This window comes from Malus domestica, chromosome 12, assembly GCF_042453785.1.
Source record: "Malus domestica chromosome 12, GDT2T_hap1".
NCBI classification, from domain to species: domain Eukaryota; kingdom Viridiplantae; phylum Streptophyta; class Magnoliopsida; order Rosales; family Rosaceae; genus Malus; species Malus domestica.
The window spans coordinates 14924557-14946437 of NC_091672.1; the positions used below are offsets into that span (position 1 = coordinate 14924557).

Consider the following 21881-nt stretch of genomic DNA (forward strand, 5'->3'; position numbering starts at 1 on the left):
CGGAATGACATGAAATTAGTTAGATATGGCTTAAAAACAGGGGATACTTATAGTCTCATAAATCTATTTCAGTCGAAGAATGTATTTTGGCAAGGGGACCTTTGAGCTGATAACGTGAAGAACCAAATTGTCTTACAGCATGCTTCTCATTTATTTTAAAAATGTATTGGATTCTATAAATATTTTAGCGATTGACTATAGATAAGGCAGTTGTATTGCCACTTTAAGATAAGGCAGTTGTATTTTTCAAAATGAATTATCTTATGCACATACAAAGTAAACTATGTGAAATGGACTAAAGTATAATCCAGGACTTTTACCTCCGTATAGAACTTGGCTATATGCGAGAATGGTTTGTTTAAGCACATTTTAAGTTATATTATGTTTTCTATTTTTTTTTTAAACTTATCTCCTGTCTTTTAGTATCAGAACCGTCTATCTGTACATGATCGTTTCTTCATTGCTTCATTGTAGTTGAGAATGTTATGCGAGAAAGCAAAGGAAATTCTAATGGGAGAAAGCGAAGATTTTGGTTTCTTTAGTCTATTATTATTTTTGCATTACAGTACATATTTCACTGTTATTTCATTTTGTATGGGGAAAAAAGCGTTATTATTACTTATCATTATTTATTTGCATGTACTTACAACTGATATTCAAGGGGAATTTCACGACCTTCCAGAGCTTTTTCGAATTGGAGGGAAGGTATCAGATCTTAAATTCCAAATCCGCAGGTGAATTGGCCCTTGCCATTACTTGGAAACGACTCCTCTCACTCCCAAGAGATAAATTCAGGTATTGCATGTTGGATTTGAGTTCATTTTAAGGTTAATCAAAGGTAATCCTAACATTTGTGTTTTTCCGGTGAGTTTCAGAAATCTGACAGGTAATTTCTGGTTAAATGGCAATCAAATGTCATCCTAAGTGTCGTCATCCTTCTTAAGTGTCATCATCCTTCTTGGTACAAGGCCACAGCTCAACCGCACACCACCCTTCTTCTCTTGCTGGTGAGGTAACATCACTGTTTAATCTGGGGGAATTTGTGATGTGGTTATTAATCTGCTTTTTGATTTATTTACTATTAAAATGTGTATGTTGCTTAGATTTATGTTGGTTTCGATACGAAAACTAATTTGTTCTCCTAAGTAATGGCCTATTAAATTGGGAACACATTTTGTCAAATGAAACTATGCTTGCACAAATTTAGTCCCAGTCGTATTATTCTTCTTGGCTTTTTGTTTCAATGATCAATGACGGTACCCGTCGTTCTACTCATAAATCCTTCCCTCATGTGGTGAATTGGATTTTGGAAGTGAAGTTATTGGCCATGAAGATTTAATACGTAGTTTGAATGATCGAAGGTTTGGTTTTGATGGTTGGAATGTTCTACTGAAAATTATAGACTCAACCAAATAATAGTTTATAAGAAATTAACACATATACAAGACCATTATAAAAGAAAAATAAACAAAGCTGAAATCATTGCAATAACTATAATAATTGGTTTTGTCATTTATATATGGTATTCCTTGATAATTTATTTATAACTTTGTTGTTGTGTCATAAAAATGAACTATAATATATTTATATTCTTTTGAATGCCTTGCAACGAAACTCACCAATGAGTTACAAACCGTGAAGGAAATAGCAGAAGAAAGATTACTGCCTGAAGCCTATCCTACTACACCCTTGAAATATAATGCAAATGAGGTACCCTAATATACTTTTTTTAGATACATTTTCTCACGCAACCCTTTGCTATGTGAATGTGCACTTTCCTAGGAAATTTACGTAGTTTTCTATTATTGGATGCATTTGGTTATATAAATGTTTAAGATTTATTGTTTGAAAAAGAAAGGGCAGTGGACCATAAATTGGCATGTCAATTGGAAACTGAGGAGTCTGATGCAACCAAACAAATCTGTCTACATTACTTCTAAAAATTTGTAATGTTAATGATTGCTACAAAGTAAATTGTTCAAAATCATATATCACTTTTAATTTTGGGCCAACATACTTGAATAGAAAGACATTTTCAAGGTTATTGTTAAATGAAAATGTTCTGTTTCTTATGCTTATTAGGAAAAAAAAATTATGTTTCATTCTGAGTTCATGTTTTTTCCCACTATGTTTAGAAGTATGAATTTTCCTTTTTGTTGACCTTTTTAGTCTGTGCTCATAATTTGGATTTAAAAAAAAATTAATATTGGTTGCAGAGAGAGAAAGAGTTCGTTCGACGCTTAAATCAGACCCCTGAAATTTCATGTCTCCAGAGTTCTCCAGCTAACCACAGACCCATGTTTGCCGTACTTTCATTGCACACAGATATTCTGGTATACTCACTAAAGCATAAATTTAATGGTTTACAGAAACTTTTAATTGTTCCATCCTAAATATCTTCCTTTATTCTTGATGCCATGCTACTTGCTTGACCCTTTCTTGCATCAGTTGTGTCACCTAAAATTAAAATGAAATGAAATAGTTTCCCTACATGCTTAATGTTGTGAATGCTGGTGATGTTAGAAATTTAGTGATTGTTGCTCTCTATAATATATCCATGCTCATGTGTTTTACAGATGCGCAGTTCAAAAAAACTGGTTGCTGCTTGGATGAGAGGTGTATAATTTCATTAAAAAAAAAATTGTTTTGGTTGCTGGTGATGGTTTATCTGTATTTGATTGGTAATTTCTACATTTGATTATTCAATAATATTTTGAACTTCCATTTCTGTTGTTAGAAGATAACGTCTCCATCTCGATTCTGCATGATCAAAATGTATGTTGGGTGAAGCTGCGATTAGAAACAATGGTGAGTGAAATTTAAGTCTTCATTTGACAATAAAAAAACTTTGATTCAGATATCTATATTTGTTGTTTTATTCTATTGACAATTCGTTGTTTGATTGGTTTTGTTGCTTTCCTCCACTTTTTAACTCATATTTGTTAATGTACCTATTTTATTTGGGTGATAAGTTCACTCTTTTAATCTTTAGCTAAATGAAGATATAGGGTGTGGTTTTGTTAATGGCGGTGGATGACTTGGATGAAAGTATGTATCTTGGGGATTTTTTTTGCTTGCAGTTGTTTAGGCCAACACTGAAGAAGTTTTGTGGAATGAGATTCTTATACCAAATTGTTTATCCGTTTATGGCAGGTAATAAACGTGGTCCAACCAGTAGCTGATAAAATGTCATTGTATATATGCTTTTGTCGATTTTTGCTACGATAATGAGGGAATCTAGAAGATCGAGGCCAATCGATCCGAGTCTGAGGTTTGTACTACTCTATCCATTTCTTTCTCTCTTTCTGTGAATTTCTTGAAATTGGCGACACACGTTCTGATTCTTGCTGTGTTTGGGACTGGAGAAAGCTCTAGATTAGCTTTGATCGCTTGAATTTTTTCTTATTTAGTTTAGCACAGCCGGACTACATAATCCTACCATTGGGCTATTTCTAGGAACGTTTTTGTTTACTTTTGTTAGTTTGTTGACAGTTTGGTATGTCTATCATATTGATGAAACTAAATTGTGAGTTAATTATGGTTTAGGTTGTTGAATTTTTAATTCGGAATTCCCTTTGGAAACTGTCACAAGTGATGTGTCTGCCATGGCTACAGGAATCAAAAGCGAGTGAAAGGTAAAGCTTCTCTCCAAACATTCATCGCCAGCAATTCCAACCAGAGCCAAGTGTATCTCTCCTCTTGCTTTATCTCTACGATGTTCTTGAAGGATGATTTTGTGAAAACATGTTCATTTGAATAACATCTATAGCATGCATTTAACAATTAAAAGGCGGAATCATGCTTGCATGCATTCAAAAACAAAACATTACCCATGAAATTCAAAGCCTAGTAGATTGGTGAACCAAGAGTCAACTCAAAACAAAGTGAGTTGAGATTTATACCTTTGTAGATTCCTCTTTGCATAAGCAAAGGCTAATCACCCAAAGAGAGGGCCTTCATTCTTTGCTTCTTAGATCCATGGATTTGGATGGAAGAATATGGTTCTCCAAGTTCCCAAAATTGAGAACCTCTAAGTCTCCACACCAAGGTAAGATTGATGAAGAAATGAGTGACATTTGATGCGTAAAATAACTAAACACACAAATTAAACCCTCTTTTTATCAATTGTAGTAAAGTATGTAAGTAGGGATCGTTCTAGGCCGGGGATTAGGAGGGATTGCTAAATCACTTGGAAACTGACTTGAAAACGTAAAAACAAAGTTTAAAACACTAAACTAGACTCAAAGAATGCAAAACTATACTTTAAAATACTAAGATAAACAAAAAGACTCAAAACAGCCCTTAAACACTCAAAACTACCTTAAAAACACAATCTGGGCAATTTTGGGACTCTCACACAAACTTGGACAAATTTTGGTTTTTCTAATGAACTAAAACACTTAAAAACATAATTTAAGACAAGTTCTAATTAATATGACTCAAAGAAATAAGATGGGGTTGATTTTTGACGAAAATAATTAAATTAAGACAAGAACAAAGTAAACAAATTCTTAGACAAATTTGGGTGAATCAAAACACTCTAACACACAACCAAAACAGAAATTAAACACTTTGAAACAATAAAGTAAAAGGGGGATTTTGGTTTTAATGAATTTGAAAACAAAACAAACTTTGTAAAACAAAACAGATTGTAAGTGAATTTGAATGAAACTTATGGATGGAAGATTAGCTAGGAGGTTCTTCTCCACATATGTCACACTTGCATACAAAACGATTTCCAGTTGCTTTTCGATAAGCTATGAATACTCAACGCCCCAAATTAACCGTGAATTGCACTAATTAACCCTCAGTTTTTTCCACAAGTTATTAGGTTGGATGATTGCATACGACAACCCAAAACATTCCCTACAAGTTCCCTACATGAATTGCATAATAGAGATACAAGCAAGAATCATTAAGTTCTATGAAAAACATAAGCATTGACGAGGCACTCGTTACTATGATTTGCATGAAACTTATGCCAAGAGTTTACTTAACGTGATTGTGACTAGCAACCTTCACTACTTATGAATATAAGTTTATAACGATTAGGTGAAACTCCCTTATATTCTAGCGTCAAATTCATGCATGAAAATTAAGCGTGCACTCTTAACCAACATACACAAATTAGTTTTTATATGAACGGATAAGTAAATTGAACTCACAACTTATGAATCACAACTGGATGTAATCAAATCATATTGCAAGTATGAACATAGTTTCGAATCACCCCCTAACTAAGAGGGGTTTAGTTCCTCATACTCACAAAGCAAAGATACATAAAATTAGACATTAAAATCAAAGGAAAGAAAACACCTAAAATGCTCCAACTTGGTAGCAAGTGCATCCAAGATTCCTCCTTTCCCTTGCTTGCGGCAGATTGGATTATGGACAGATTTTGGGTAGTTTTATGATGTAGAATGGATGGGGAATGGTATAGAAGGGTTTAGGGTGAGTGTGGAGGAGTGTTTGATGGTTGGAGGGTGGTGGAGAACTAGGCAAAGAGGGTGGAAGAAGGTGGAGTGGCTGTTATGTTTTCTAGGCACTAGAATGGTGTTTTTGGGGTGTTTTGCTTCCTAGGGTGTGTATGGACGAATTTTTGTGATAAAATGATGAATATGGGGGATTTTCCTTTGGCCAAGGGGTGTAAACATGTATTTATAGGCCCCAAAAACCTTAGAAAATCAGGTTAGGTTAAGGATGAAATGCATGGCAATTTGTGTGTGTGGTGTGCAATGGTCCAAGGGTGAAAATGAAGTGAAATGTGTCAACAAATGGGTCAAAGGTGCAACAACATGTGTTGCACATGGCATTGGATTCCAAATGTGAATGATGGAGCATCAATTGGTGCATGTAATGGATGTAAATGTTGTCTAAAATCTAATGAGTGAAGGGAACAAGAGGTATCAAGCAATTGAGTGTAATAATTAAATGAATTGAAGCATGAAATTAGAAATTATGTAGGGGACAAGAGTGATCAAGCATGGCATGGAATCCAAAGGGAATTCTATGTGGTTTGCATGGCAAGGAATGCAAGTTGGGGTGACAGATTTTTGGGCTGTTTTCTTCATCTTTTGGACCATAATTCTTCATATTCTTGGCCTCTTTAGTTCTCAAATTCGTCCATCCACTTTGGCCCATGCATTTGCTATCCATTCCAAGCTCGAAACATGCTCCAAATGCCTCCAAAATGCATCTTCTTGCATACTTTGTACTTAGAGTCTGAAAACACACAAAAATAACTTTAAACACTAAAATAACTAAGGAAATACAACGTAAATGCACAAGAACAAGCTAACTAAGTCGCATAAATATGCTCCTATCAACCTTGGAGGAGTAGGATTGCTAGATAATCCCTCCAAGGGGCCCGGCCTCCTAGAGAGAAAAGGAGAGACATGTTCTCTCCAATTTTCTCCAAAAGAACCCTTAATGAATTTTAGGCTATAAAGTTCTTTATATAGTCACTTCTTTAAATGACCTAAAGAACCAAAAACCCTAATTCAACATACATGGCCGGCCATATAAGGGATATGGGCTTTTGGACCTTTGTGAATCTTTATTCATTAAATTGTCATACAACTTACGTCAATAGGCTTGACGTTCGAAGCCCATTGGGCCTTAAGGTCCAAAATTATCCCGAGGTCTTTAACGAACTTATTCGTTTGATTAATTAACATATTAATTAATCCTTGCCATAAATAATTAAACCATTTAATTATTCTTACTCATCTCCATTGTTTCTTCAATCTCCACCTTACACGGTGTACGATCCATTAGGTTCCTTTTAGCGAGGCAGTGGGCGATTAAAACTCTTTAAAATCGATTGTGAATTGAAACTTACTTTCAATTCTCCCTTTAGTGTTTATACACGTTTAGGGCTTCCACAAACCAAGAGTGACACCTAGCAGCATATCATGGTTACCCAAGCTAATCAGAAGAGGTAGAGAACCTATTCAGTTTAGGATTACAAATGCAATATGGTCTTTCTCTAATACAATACTCTTGACCACATTGTTTGGTTTGATAGTTTATTCATGTCTACTATCCAATGTGATTCGTGTGCTTATATGATTACCTTGAATGTGATTTGGAACGACTTTTCTAAATCTCATTCATACTCTGGCCAGAGATTCTAAATCATATCATAGAGTATTCTCCCCCAAACGGTTTGAAGGTTAGAGATTCCTTGTTGCGCATTCACTTGCCTCCATAGCTAAGTGGCTTAACCCCAACGATGCCGTGGACACCCGCGGATGGGGTGACTTTGACATAATCAAACATCAAGGACTTAACCACAAGACAAACGTGATGCCTCAGGTCAAAAGACTACTTTGCATTATCCCAACCGTGAGTTCTCATGTGACATGAATATGAGAACTCTTCGTTGATCGTGTTCAGTGAACTCATTCTCTATTGAGCACCTATGTACTTGTCTTGATGTCACACACACCAATGACTCGAGACTAGTCACTCTCCCTGAGAGAATACACAGCACGTACTGATCTTAACGGACTGTCAATGCCCAATTGGCAATCCTATGATCAGGAACGTTTAGGATGTGTCTACGAAAGAATGGTCTCATGAATCTAACTTATTTAGATCGCATTCTCCCAATCACATATTCCTTGGACTTATCATTTAAGCATATAACATTTATATGAGACGGCTCAAACAATAATCTTTGCCCTTGATATTAAACTAGATTAGTTTAACATATGAAATGTCCGTAAAGTATCATCATATGATTGGTTTTAGGGCACATTTCCAACAGTTCTATCCCAATTTCTCTCAAACAGTAGGGTTTTGGTTTGGTCACCAACGCCAGGTGAATGTCATATATTCCATAAGCGGCGGCACACCCATATCTGAATCTTCCAATAGGGCCATGAAAAACAGTGAACGAATTCTGAGGCCTGGTCACCAAGTGTTTCACGTGGAAGACATCAGGGGAGGGAAGTATCAAAAGCCTAACTGGGATCCGATATGTTTCTACCCTGAGGAAGAAAGAGGCATCATCTACCCTCATAACGACCCATTGATCGTGGAGGCTCACATAGCCAACTTTGATGTTCGACGAATCCTCGTAGACACAGGGGCTTCGGTCAATATCATGTTTGCCGAAGCTTTCAGGGCACTCAGTGTAGCTGAACACTTGCTCGATCGCTCGATTTCTCCTCTGATAAGCTTCTCCGGTGATATCGTGCAACCCTTAGGGAGCATACATTTACCCTTTACTATTGGTACAGGCCCTTACACGGCTACCATTACCACTAACTTCCTAGTGGTTGACTGCCCAACGGCATACAATGTCATCTTTGGGCGCACAGGCATCAATGATCTCAAGGCTATGGTATCCACGCATATGCTGTTGATGAAATTTCCAACCCCCCATGGAAACGGCTACATCAGAGGAGATCAGCTTAGTGCACGATCATGTTACAACACTTCAGTTAAGCAACAACACTTGCCCGGACCCAAGGAAACCCTGTTTGTACATGACCAAGTCACAAAGACCAGCCTAGATGAAGCGAACTTGGATCTTCCTGATAGCAACAATCAACCCGATGATCCTCGAGATGACTCTTTCACCCAGCAAGCCCAACCTGCTGAAGAGTTGGAGAAGGTACCTATCTCAAGAGATTATCCAGATCGCATGGTGAAGATTGGCACCACATTGTCACCACCCCTTCGGTTAGCATTGATATCTTTTTTGAAAGAGAACACTGAAGTCTTCGCCTGGTCATACGAGGACATGCCAGGCATCTCTCCCGATGTCATCTGTCATCGTTTGAGTATTGACCCCAAGATCAAGCCGGTGAGACAGAAGCGAAGATCTTATGACGCTGAACGATACGAGGCAATGAAAGCAGAAGTTGAAAAACTCAAAGGCATAGGCTTTGTCCGCGAAGTCAATTACCCGACATGGGTAGCAAATGTGGTCCTTGTTAAGAAAAATCCGACCAAAGAAAGTCTTTTGCTTCAAAAGGTCTTGTGGAGAATGTGTGTTGACTACACCGACCTAAACAAAGGGTGTCCGAAAGATAGCTTCCCTCTTCCTCTTATTGACAGACTTATAGACTCTACGGCCGGGTGTGAACTCCTGAGCTTCATGGATGCTTACTCAGGATACAACCAAATCCTCATGAACCCTTCGGATCAAGAACACACAGCCTTCACTACCGACAGAGGACTATACTGCTATAAAGTCATGCCTTTCGGCCTAAAGAATGCAGGAGCGACTTATCAGAGACTAGTCAACTCAATGTTCGCCGAGCAGATTGGGAAGAGCATGGAAGTTTACGTTGATGATATGTTAGTCAAGAGCAAACATGCTGACCAACACATCACCAACCTATCTGAAACTTTCACTATTTTGAAGAGGTATCGAATGAGGTTAAACCCCAACAAATGTGCCTTCGGCGTAGGCTCTGGCAAATTCTTAGGTTTCATGATTAGCCAACGAGGCATTGAAGCTAATCCCGAGAAGATCAAAGCAATCCTCGACATGAAGGAACCGGTAACTTCAAAGGACATCCAGAGCCTTACTGGCAAGGTGGCAGCCTTAACCAGGTTCATTTATAAGGCCACAGACAAATGTGCTCCCTTTTTTAAAGCACTTAAGGGAAATAGGAAGTACATTACATGGACTGATGAATGTGCCGAGGCATTCAAAAACCTCAAGGAGTACATGAGTAAAGCCCCTCTACTCTCCAAGCCCGAGGTAGGAGACATTCTCATTATCTACCTATCGGTATCAGCTTCAGCCGTAAGTTCCGTTCTCATTCGAAAGGATGGGAATATTGAGCGACCTGTCTACTACGCTAGCAAAGCCTTACAAGATGCGGAGACACGGTACTCTAACATTGAGAAATTGGCTCTGGCATTGGTCATGTCTGCTCGAAAACTCCGCCCTTACTTCCAAGCGCACTCCATCATCGTGCTTACCAATTATCCTCTTCGACAGATACTCCAAAGTCCTGACACTTCAGGGCGAATGATCAAATGGGCAATAGCGTTGGGTGAGTTTGACATCTCCTACCAACCAAAGCCAGCTGAGAAGGGCCAAGCAGTAGCAGATTTCATCGCCGACTTCACATATCCTGTTGACATTGATTCTACACCTGAAGCAGTAGCTTTATTACCATCGGAAGCTCAGAAAGTAGAATCAACGACCTCAGCATGGAGTCTGTATGTTGATGGCTCATCCAACCAACAGGGCTGTGGAGCGGGACTAGTCTTGACTACGCCCGACAAAGTAGCAATGGAGTATGCTCTTCGTTTCAAATTCAAGGCATCAAACAATGAGGCCGAGTATGAAGCCCTTCTAGCAGGATTACGTTTGGCCAAACACCTCGGGGTTAAACAAATTGATATTTTTAGTGACTCCCAATTAGTGGTCAACCAGGTTACCAACAACTTTGATGCTAAGGACAGCTCCATGGCAGCATATCTTGCGCAAACACAACTTTTGCTCAAGCACTTCCACTACCAGATCACCCAAGTTCCTCGAGCGGCAAACAGTCATGCAGACGCCCTGGCTCGCCTCGCCTCAGCTGTGGAAGACAAGATTGGAAGAAAAATTCATGTCGAACTGTTGGCAACACCAAGCACCATGGCTGCAGAAGTATGCAACTTACAACGGGGGGATAGTTGGATCACCCCGATCTATAATTTCCTTGCTCATGGCACCCTCCCAAATGATAAAGTCCAGGCTAAGCAAATTCGATACAAGTCTACCCGCTACCTGATCATCAATGATCAACTCTATAAGCGAGGTTTTAGCCTGCCATACTTAAGGTGTCTTACGCCTGCCGAGGCGGAAATCGTCCTTCGGGAAATACATGAGGGAGTCTGTGGAGATCATGCTGGATCTCGGTCCCTAGCACACAAGACTTTTCGCCAAGGATATTACTGGCCAACACTCCACCAGGATGCCATCAAAGTATCCCGCTCATGTGACAAATGTCAACGATATGCGGCTATTCCTCATTCCCCTCCAGAGCCTCTTACTCCTATGATCAGCCCTTGGCCCTTCGCCCAGTGGGGACTTGATTTGATCGGCCCAATGCCGGCAGGGAAGGGCAAAGTCTGTTACGCAGTCGTTGCAGTGGACTACTTCACAAAGTGGGCCGAAGTAGAACCCTTGGCAACCATTACTGAGGCAAAGATAGAAGACTTCGTGTGGAAGAACATCCTTTGTAGATTCGGCATTCCCAATGCGATAGTCACTGACAATGGGCGACAGTTTGACAACAAGAAGTTCAGGTTGTTCTGCTCTAAGTTCAACATCAACTTATGCTTTGCCTCTCCAGCTCATCCCCAGTCTAATGGACAAGTTGAGGCCATCAACAAAATAATCAAGCGCACTTTGAAAACCAGCTTGGACAAAGCTAAAGGCTGTTGGCCAGAATTTGTACCCCAAGTTCTTTGGTCATATCGCATTTCATATCGGACTTCAACAGGAGAAACTCCATTCTCACTTGCCTTTGGCACAGAGGCGGTTGTCCCTGTTGAGCTCGAGCAAGCAACATTCCGAGTCCAGAACTACATTCAAAGTGAAAATGACAAACAACTCACCCTCAACTTGGATTTAGTCGAGGAACACAGAAACCAAGCTCACTTGAGGAATGTCGCCTACAAGCAGCGCATCTCCAACTATTATGACTCTAGGGTCAAGCCTCGTTCTTTCAAAATAGGAGACTGGGTCTTAAAGAAAAGATTACTCTGCGACAGAGTCCCGAGTGAAGGCACACTTAGTCCAAACTGGGATGGACCGTATGAAGTCATTGGCATCAGTCGCCCTGGCTCTTACACACTTAGAAGCTCCGATGGCAAGACCCTTGGCCATCCATGGAACGCTGATCACTTGAAGTACTACTACAAATAGACTCACGATGTACAAGTGTTGAGCTATAGCCGTTCGGCATCCTATGTAATGAAGGCCATTTGGCAATGAATTCAATAAAGAGGTAATTTAGCCAACTCAGCCCTCACTCTTTTACATTCATAGCAAGCGATGCCGGAACCCTTCTCAATCAGAAAGCAATCTGTCTTCCACAGTCACTACAAAACAAGCAAATGAAGACCGTGTCAAGCGCCAAAAAAAAAAAAAAAAAAAAAAAAAAAAAACAACTTCATCCAAAAAGCTTCACCATCAAAGCTTCACCTAAAAAGCTTCACCTAAAAAGCTTCACCATCAAAGCTTCACCTAAAAAAGCTTCACCTAAAAAAGCTTCACCCAAAAAGCTTCACCCGAAAAGCTTCACCTAAAAAGCTTCACCCAAAAAGCTTCACCTGAAAAGCTTCACCTAAAAAGCTTCACCCAAAAAGCTTCACCTAAAAAGCTTCACCCAAAAAGCTTCACCATCAAAGCTTCACCTAAAAAAGCTTCACCCAAAAAGCTTCACCCGAAAAGCTTCACCTAAAAAGCTTCACCCAAAAAGCTTCACCCGAAAAGCTTCACCTAAAAAGCTTCACCCACAAAGCTTCACCTAAAAAGCTTCACCCAACAAGCTTCACCAGAAAAGCTTCACCTCCAAAGCTTCACCCACAAAGCTTCAACACCAAAGCTTCACCTACAAAACTTCAACACAAAACCTTGCTCCAAATAAACAAATTTTGTTCACAAAACCCAAGATGCCCTTGAACTTGTACAAAAACACTTGGGTAAACATAAACATTTTTTGTTTTACACCCACAAGGGCCCAAAATTTTCCTTCTTATTTATTCACTTATATATGTTCCCAAACATATTATAATAGATCCAACAACAAGCCAAAGTCCCAAATTTCATAATGGACAAAAGTACAAGCAATTCATCAATAATGAAGGTGCTACAAAAATTGGAATCTGCCCCAAAATAGAAATCCAACCCAAGAGACTTTTTCTCTCTCTCCCTCTTCCGCCTCCTTTCATCTATCAAATTTCTGCAACCTCTGCTCTTCTCCAATGGAGCTGAATTTTGGACACCCTATAGTTCTTGAGCATATGAACAACTTTCAAGAAGGAACCATTTCTGTTTGAGCGACGGAAATTAAAGTGTTGAAGCTCCAAACATGATAGTCGGCTTCTTGCAGATTTCGAAGCTGTTGTGATGTTTCGAAGATCTGGAAATATTTAACCGTTAGTTCATCCTGAATTTTTGATATGTTATGAAAGAGTCGATGAGGAACAACTTCAATGAAGAAAGCATACCGATCTGAACAAGAGAAAATGGAGTTTCGAAGCTCACAACAAATCTGACGGGTTGACAGACAAATAATAACCAGTCATTCATCATACCTGAATTTCTTGAGTTATACAGCTCCGAGGGATCTCAAATTTGGATATGTTGTAGTTCACAAGCTGAGGAACAACTTCAATGAAGAAAGCATACCGATCTGAACAAGAGAAAATGGAGTTTCGAAGCTCACAACAAATCTGACGGGTTGACAGAAAAATAATAACCAGTCATTCATCATACCTGAGTTTCTTGAGTTATACAGCTCCGAGGGATCTCAAATTTGGATATGTTGTAGTTCACAAGCTGAGGAACAACTTCAATGAAGAAAGCATACCGATCTGAACAAGAGAAAATGGAGTTTCGAAGCTCACAACAAATCTGACGGGTTGACAGAAAAATAATAACCAGTCATTCATCATACCTGAGTTTCTTGAGTTATACAGCTTCGAGGGATCTCAAATTTGGATATGTTGTAGTTCACAAGCTGAGGAACAACTTCAATGAAGAAAGCATGCTGATCTGAGCAAGAGAAAATAGAGTTTCAAAGCTCACAACAAATCTGACGGGTTGACAGACAAATGATAAACAGTCACTCATCATACCTGGATTTCTGGAGTTGTACTGCTCCAATGGCTCTCCAATTTGGATATGTTGTAGTTAAGGAATTAACGAACAACTTTCATGAAGACAACTTTGTGATTCGACCTACAGATGATGGTGTTATGTTGAAAAACAATTCCGGTTGTTAGGGGAAATGAAAAACAATTCCACCAAAGAAACATCATTATGATGTTTCATCATTATGGTGTTTTCATCATTATGATGCTTTCATCATTGTGATGCTTCCATCATTGTGATGCTTCCATTATGATGTTAATGCACCAACGGTTACACCTTCTGCAATTCCACTTATTCGGGCCTAGCAACCTTCATCAACAAAATCTATGAAGAAAAAGTCCGGGGCTACCACTTAGAAAACAAAAGAATGAAGTTTTGGTACTTACGACATGGACTATTAGCAAGACACCTCATTCGTCAACTCCCTCGACTAGAGACTTGGGGGACTCCCACCATATGCTACTACGCCTTGGTACTCAAAAGTTCGTGACTACTCAGTGACTTGGATTTTTCAAGTCTCCAACCGAGAAGTTTTCCTCACTCGGGAAATTAAGGGAACACTACCTCAAACTACATGCTTCACTCACAAAGCTTCAACAATACAGGTTTCAACAAAAGCAAAAATTCAAAGAACTTTATGAAGAAGGCTTTGGTGTATTTAACACAATATGTTGAAATGAAGCAAAGCTTATTTATTAATATTTTCGATAAGCCACAAATATGTACATATACATGAGTCAAAATAAACAAACAAAAGGGAGCCTTCACAAAGGTTGCTTAGGGGAAGTCTCAGCAGTCGGTAGAGCCCCAGAAAGAGAAAGCACCGGAGGGTGGTTATCCGGAGCCTCAGTACTTGACAAAACCCCAGAAGGAGGAGGCATTGGAGGTTCATCATTTGAAGCTTCATTACCAGGTACAGCCCCAGAGGACGAAGGCAATAAATGCCTTTGGAACAAACCCACAAACCGCTGATGATCAAGTAAAACCTTACCATCAGATTCCTTCATCTGGTCAAGCTTCCTCTTCATGTTTGTAGCATAGTCATGGGCGAGCCGGTGCAACTGCTTATTCTCATGCTTGAGCCCTCTAATCTCCTGTTTGAGACTCATCACTTCAGCAGCCAATGATTCAACTTGGCGGGTTCTAGCAAATAGGCGTTGGGCCATATTAGACACAGAACCTGCACACTGAACACTAAGAGCCAGAGAGTCCTTAACAGCCAACTCATCAGACCGTTTGGAAAGTAGTCTGTTATCTTTGGGAGTGAGAAGGTTCCTGGCCACCACTGCAGCGGTCATATCATTCTTCATCACAGAATCCCCAACGGTAAGAGGACCAGTAGGGGATATGAAGGATGGGCGCCATATGTTGTCTGGAGAAGGCGTGGCTGTCTCTTCTCCAAGGTTCAAGTCAAAACGACGGTCGGAGGGTCCAGACATTTTCAAATGTGTTGAAGAAGGAAGAGGTCAGACAAATCAAGATCTTAGAAGTGCAAGAAATGAGCTTCTACTGGTAGAGATTCAAGTGTGCTGTGGAACTTAATGCCAGCCTCTATAAAAATCTGTACTCGACGGAGCTTCAGAAATCGAAGAGGCGTTTGCTTTCTCAAAAGCTGGGCTGCTCAGAGACCACGAGGGCCGATCTCAGAAATCGAAGAGGCGAATGCTTTCTCAAAAGCTGGGCTGCTCAGAGACCACGAGGGCCGATCTCAGAAATCGAAGAAGCACCTGCTTTTGCAGCCTCGTCAGCACCTGTCACATGCACAATCAGCTTTGCGGAAATTACGGGCAATCTGTCGAAGATTTCTGGTGAAGTAGAAAGCACGTGAATCTTACTGATCAATCACCGCTCTCCATATGCACCATCAACTCCTCGGGTACCACATATAACTTTGTCAAAGATCTCTGACAAAGTTTAGGCACGAGAATTTCGAAGTGCCAGCTACCCTACTATTACCCATAAGGGTAAAGGAACAGCACCACTGCTTGACAACTGGAAAGTCCCTATGTGTGTCGACCTCCGTGTTTTGTGGTAAGACAGGTTGGCAATAACGACCAACCTTTACTCACATTCGAGAAAAGACTCCCAACATAATTACTTTCTAAAAAACCGGAGTAGCACCGCTTTCCGAATCTCGAGAGTCAGATCCTCGACGGGATTGCTTGTTTAAAAACCGAAGAGGCACAACTCTCAGAACTTCGAGAGCCAGATTTCCTTAGATAAAGCTTGTCTGTAATCTCCACACGTAATATCAGCTTTCCAGATACCACATACCACTTTTTCAAAGTGCTCTGACAAAATTAAAACACGTGAAGCTGGTAGCTCCCACTACATTGCTGTGACCAAGAAGGGTAAAGGAATAGCATTACTACTTGTTATTGGGAAATCCCTATATACATTGACCTCCCTCCTCAACGGACAGGCAAACCTGCAAAAATGCTCAACCCTTTCTCACATTCGAAAAGGCACCCTCAACATAACCTCTCGAAATACTCAGCTTTATTTCCCCCCGATAATACCTCAGCAAATAAGCCACACCAAGAACAAGAGTATCTCATATCATCAGGGTCGAAAGCAAGAGTATCCCATAGCATGCTTTCTCCCTGTCTTTGTCTTTGTCCTTGTCCACACCTGCAGGACAAGGAGAAAGAGAGCAGTCAGTCGGAACCTGAAATCAAACCTCCAATTTGGAACTGACTGCCTGGAGCCTTTGCCTGGTTGCTTACTTAGCATTGCTCTCGAGTACTCATCCTCAACTGCTGTCAAGGTCACGAATTCCACCGGCAAATACCTCATGACAGTTGATCAGATATTGGCTCTTTACACTGAAGCTGCCAAGCGTGGATGAGTCACTATGAAGGAATGTTCTGAAGGACCATTTAAATGCAAAGGTTGCACACCACTTCTGCCATGCAAAAGATTGAAGCAGAAGGTTCAACGGTGAGCTGAAACAGATCACTACAGCACGACACCTTTCCATACCACATTCATTATTCCGTCAACAGCAAAAGTATCCCATATCATCAAGGTCGAACGTACTCTAGATTTGATGGACTTGTTTTGACCCTCAAATTTTTGAGTCGGCCTTATACTCTGAAGGGCACCAGAAAACCCTCCAGCACAGTTCAAGAATAAGCCTGTGGAAAGTTACTTCTTCAAAAGCAAAAGTATCTCATATCATCTCTTATCCATTTGCTTCTCCTTATCCTGGCAGTTGAATGAGAGACAAGGAGAATGAGAACAATCAACCGGAAGCCGACGTCAAACCTCTGATCCTGGGTTGCTTACTTGGAAGTTTGACTGCTTACCTTGTCTGTCACCTCTTTCGGCAGATCTCCTAGCTCGGCGACTTGGGGGACTCCTACTATAGGGTTTGTATCACACTTGACTAAGCCCGAAACTACAACTAAGCTTCAAGTGAAATTGATACATTACCTTGTGCGTCAACATCAGCTAAGTACACCATTCCCGGATGGAGGAAAGGTACTTCCAGAGAAGGGCAGATGAAGATCAGACCACACTTCGGTACTTAGAAGTTTCGTGATTACTCAAGGGATTGGATCTTGCAAGTCCCCAACCGAGGAGTTTCCCTCACTCGGGAACTTAGGGGAGCACTGTTTGTACCATACTTGACCAATCCCGAAACTACCGAGCACCGGCCAACGCTATACTGTCAAGGACCCAGAAGAGTTCCCCTCCGACCAGGAGGCCAATCACTACTCGACACGTGTCAAGATCAGAAGCCAATCAGAGCGCAGCACGTGTCGACATCAAGAACCAATCACAACATGACACATGTCAATGTGACAAAGCTACAAGTTTTTCTATAAATAGGGGTCATTCCCCCACAATATTGCCTAATGCCATTTTGTGTTAAATCATTCACAAGAACTCACTAAATTGAGAGCTTGATCCTTTGTACTTGTGTAAGCCCTTCACTACTAATAAGAACTCCTCTACTCCGTGGACGTAGCCAATCTGGGTGAACCACGTACATCCTGTGTTTGTTTCTCTGTCTCTATTCATTTACGTACTTATCCTCACTAGTGACTGAAGCAACCAAGCAACCAAGCGAAGGTCACAAAACCTGACACTTTCTGTTGTACCAAAGTCTTCGCTGATTTTGTGCATCAACAAATGGCATAATCTGGCTCTTGGTATTCTAACTTTGCTTTCTTTGCATCAAAATTGTATCTGGCTCTTGGTTTGCTTGATCTAATTTTTTTTTATTTCTATAATTAGATAAATTAAGGAAATTTTTTCTATTAGTATATGAGTATTCGATTTTGAAATATCATTTTCCTCCATTTGACGTGATTTTGGATTACTAAGACTTAGGCTTGCTTTATGTGTTTTCGTTGAAAAAAGGCTTTTAGCTGAGTAATTTACTAATTTGGTTTTGATTATCAGCTATAAGAGAATGGGGGGTTTAATTTGTAATTATATTGATGCGGCTAAATTTTTTAGGTTTTACAGATTTTTCCAGTTCAGGATGATAAAAATTTAGGGCTTTGATTTGTTGATGTGATTTCCACCTACTCTGAATTCAAATAGAAATGCAAGGATATATTAGACTTATAGGGTGCGTTTGTTGTACCGGATTGTCTCGGACTGGACTAGCTGCAGGGACTAAGCTGGACTGGCTTAGACTAGACTAAGCTGGACTAGCTTAGTGAAACGTTTGGTGTAGTGTCGGACTAAAAATAAGGATAATGAAATAGTTATCAATGTTCGAAAGAAACGGGGGCTTTTGAGCTCTCAACATCAAAAGAAACTCAACTAATTTTCAGACATTGCAACCACAGTTGGAATCAAACATGCATCCATAACCCACAATCTATGGCAAATAAAATTACGATTCTTCGTCAGTTTTCTCAACAACCAAACAACTTGTAAAATATCCATTGAAGAACAGCACAATCAACATTTCCAAATCTTTATCTTCAATGTAAGAACAACATAAATTCGAAGAATAAATGTAAAACAAAAAATGACCAAAACAAAAGAACCGATCTATATCACCAATTATTCAAATCCAGAAAACCCAATTGAACCCAATTAAAAATAAACCCAAACAATCCAATTTTCCAGCAGATCTTTTAAACTAGACAAATTGTTAAAATCCCATATGACAAGTTCACTGCTTGGATCCCAAAGATCAAAAGAGAGAGTAGTGCTTGGAAAAACCCAAATTGATCCAATTTCTCTAGCAGATCTTTGCAATCCGTTTTTGCCTTCAAACCTCTGTCTTCGAACCTCAACTTTCAAACCTAGCCTTCGGTCGTCAACCCCAGCCCTCAGCCGATCGTAATATCAAGTAAACTTTCTCCTTTCTAATTGATCCATGGATCGAGCCCGACCCATCGGTGGTGGTAAATAGATTTTGGGATTCAGGTGGTGGTTTGGGTTGGCGGTGCATAGAGATATAGCAAGGGAAGATCCATGCGGGGAGAGAGTGGGAGGATTTGACGGCGAGGTCGTCCAGTAGGAAGAGAACGCGACGCGAGTAGACAAAGTAGACGAAGCAAAGAGCGGTCTTAGCAGTCCGCTTCATTTTGGGGGGACTATCTGAGACCCTCTAGCGAGGTCGATAGTCGGGACCAGTCCCACCTAGTCCCACTAAAGTTAGTCCTTGTGATTAACAAACACAACACTACACTAACTTTTAGTCTAGTCTAGTCTAGTGAAGGTTAGTGAAGCCAAACAAACACACCCATAGTGTTTGCTTATTGTAGATGTTGTATTTCTGTAGTGCACTAATATTTGTTTTAAAAAAATTAATTAGTTTTTCCTCCTCGGTGTTTGCTAAGGCGCTTCTCAAGTCGGCATTGGAACGTGCAGGTGATGAGGATTCAGGGGATGAGGAGGAAATGGCAAAGGAGGAGGACCAAAACGTGTTCTCTGTTAGGATAATTGGTGCCCTGAATGCCAGAAAGTCTGCACTCACCACTCATTAATTATATGGTTTGTTACTTTGGTATTTATGGTTTAAAGGTGTTTAATTTGATGGTGTTTTTGATAAATTGTTAGTTTAGTTATTGATTGTATTGAGTGTGGTTTATGCTTTTGGTATTAAGTAGTTTTTTTATATCCCTGAACTCTTTTTCAGATAGAGAAACGTGAGTTCTTCTAAGGTGTTTAAGTGAGTGTCAATCAGAGAGTATTTTGTTAGAATATATGTCCGAACAAAAAATTTCTTTGGAATGAAATAAATGAAACAACTTTTGAGACTCCCACATTTGAGATGTGTATAGGTTTTGAAAGTATAAAACCAAAAGTTACATTTTCATTCCTATTTACAGAAATACAACTTGCAGAATTAGTTAAATGTATCAAATGACTAGCGTGTGAATTTGTGTATAGTTAAAAATAATCTTATCCTTAAGGATTATTGATTGGGCAAATTTGGTTGAGTAAATTTAGGGTTATTGATTGGGCTAATTTGGTTGATTAATTGATTTGATTTAGATGGGTTTGAGGGTTAGTTTGTAGGAATGTTCCATTGGTGTTCTTTTTCTTCTACACAGTTACCAAAATCTCAAGTCCCCATTTGATCCTCGAGTACAACCTAATCATCTTTGTTGTAATACAATCATATTCTTGATGTTTGGATTTTTTACACTCATGTTTCTACCCATTATATGTTTCTGCCCAATCATATTTGCTCATGTTTTCGCTGTTAGAAAATACATGCATGTTCTCTAAACTAAAATACACTTCTCAGATTGCTGTGATTATTGGATTGGATTTTCCTTATTTACCTTCATATAATGGTGGGTTTAAATTTTCAGGTGAAAGTTTTTACGCAACCTCATTGCTTGCAAAATTTTGTTCAGTCAACATTCAATGCCCTGCCATCAGATCAAGTTAAAGGTATGAATCACTGTCATACTATTTTCGTAACTTTTTATTCCCTTGTTGAACACAATGGAGTGAATTGTCTTCATTTGCATTCTTGCATTTGAACTTACGTATGTTCTTACTCATTTGTAAGCTTTTCATTAGTCATGAAATATGATACATTTTCTCTTTACAAATTGATGACATACAATTAGTTTCTTTTTGGTTGGGTTGAAATGATATTGATTGTGTTGTTATGAAGCTCCTTTTTATAGTTGAGTTGAAATCATGTTAATAGAATCTTTTTTTTGGTTGGTCCGATTTGTAACAAATGAGATTGTTTTGTTTGAATCAAAATTTGATATTTTTTTGTGTGAAATTATAATGGAATCTCAAATTTGTCAGGTATATCTTAAGATTCTTCGTTGCATATTCACCTTACAACTTTTACATTGTCTCTTGATTGGATGGATTTTTATAATTTCCATGATCAACAGATGCATGAAGTAAGGAGGAAGCTACTACTCTTATGGAGCTTCTTTGGCATGGTAAGTTGAAGTTGCAAATCATTTTTTTCGTTCATGGAATTCATTATCTTTCCATATTGGCAATTAGCAGTGTCTGACAATTGGTAAAGTGTGTTCATTTTTCTGCTTAACTTATCTTAAGAATATTTGCATCTTAATACTTATTTTAATTATGTTAATTTGTCCCCTTTTCCATAGAACTTTGTGAAATGTGAATGTAGGTTATTCTCAATCCTCAGATAGTGATTATTTAACTTCTCCAAACTTGGCTACTCAGCTTAATGTATGCTTGGATTTTAAAGGGGCACCGTATTTATGAGTTGTACGATTCTAGGGAGATAAAGAGAGGGGATTGAGAGGTCATGCTAAGGAGAGTATATTACTTGCCATTGATGAATATACTTCATATAATAGCAATGTGATGATGTGTGGCATGCTTTAACTAAGGGATGCTTTTGTGTAGTAAGAAAACCATATAGTCACATTTTTGTATTTTTTTTTTTTTTTTTTTTTTTGGATTTGGTAACCTGAAATTTTATGTGTGAACTATATGTTTCTTAAAGAAACAGAACTTTTTTGGAAACCATCTCTTTCTAATCCAAGACGTTCAGTTTCTTCTCTGTGCAATGTGTTTATATGCCAACTCACTTGAATGTATATAAAAAAACTGTTTA

General features: G+C 39.2%; 2 long non-coding RNA genes across 2 annotated transcripts; one reads left to right on the forward strand and one right to left on the reverse strand.

Moving 5' to 3' along the window:
- Window positions 1-565: 565 nt before the first annotated feature.
- Window positions 566-21790, forward strand: LOC139187671 (uncharacterized). The gene is made up of 11 exons (XR_011573999.1): window positions 566-795; window positions 876-1012; window positions 1642-1710; window positions 2217-2333; window positions 2577-2681; window positions 3154-3271; window positions 3616-3685; window positions 19651-19804; window positions 20632-20713; window positions 21188-21228; window positions 21429-21790. It is a non-coding gene; the product is annotated as an uncharacterized lncRNA (long non-coding RNA).
- Window positions 12702-13741, reverse strand: LOC139190216 (uncharacterized). Its single transcript, XR_011574298.1, has 4 exons — window positions 13644-13741; window positions 13463-13560; window positions 13282-13379; window positions 12702-13106 (listed from the first exon to the last, which is right to left on the reverse strand). It is a non-coding gene; the product is annotated as an uncharacterized lncRNA (long non-coding RNA).
- Window positions 21791-21881: the final 91 nt, after the last annotated feature.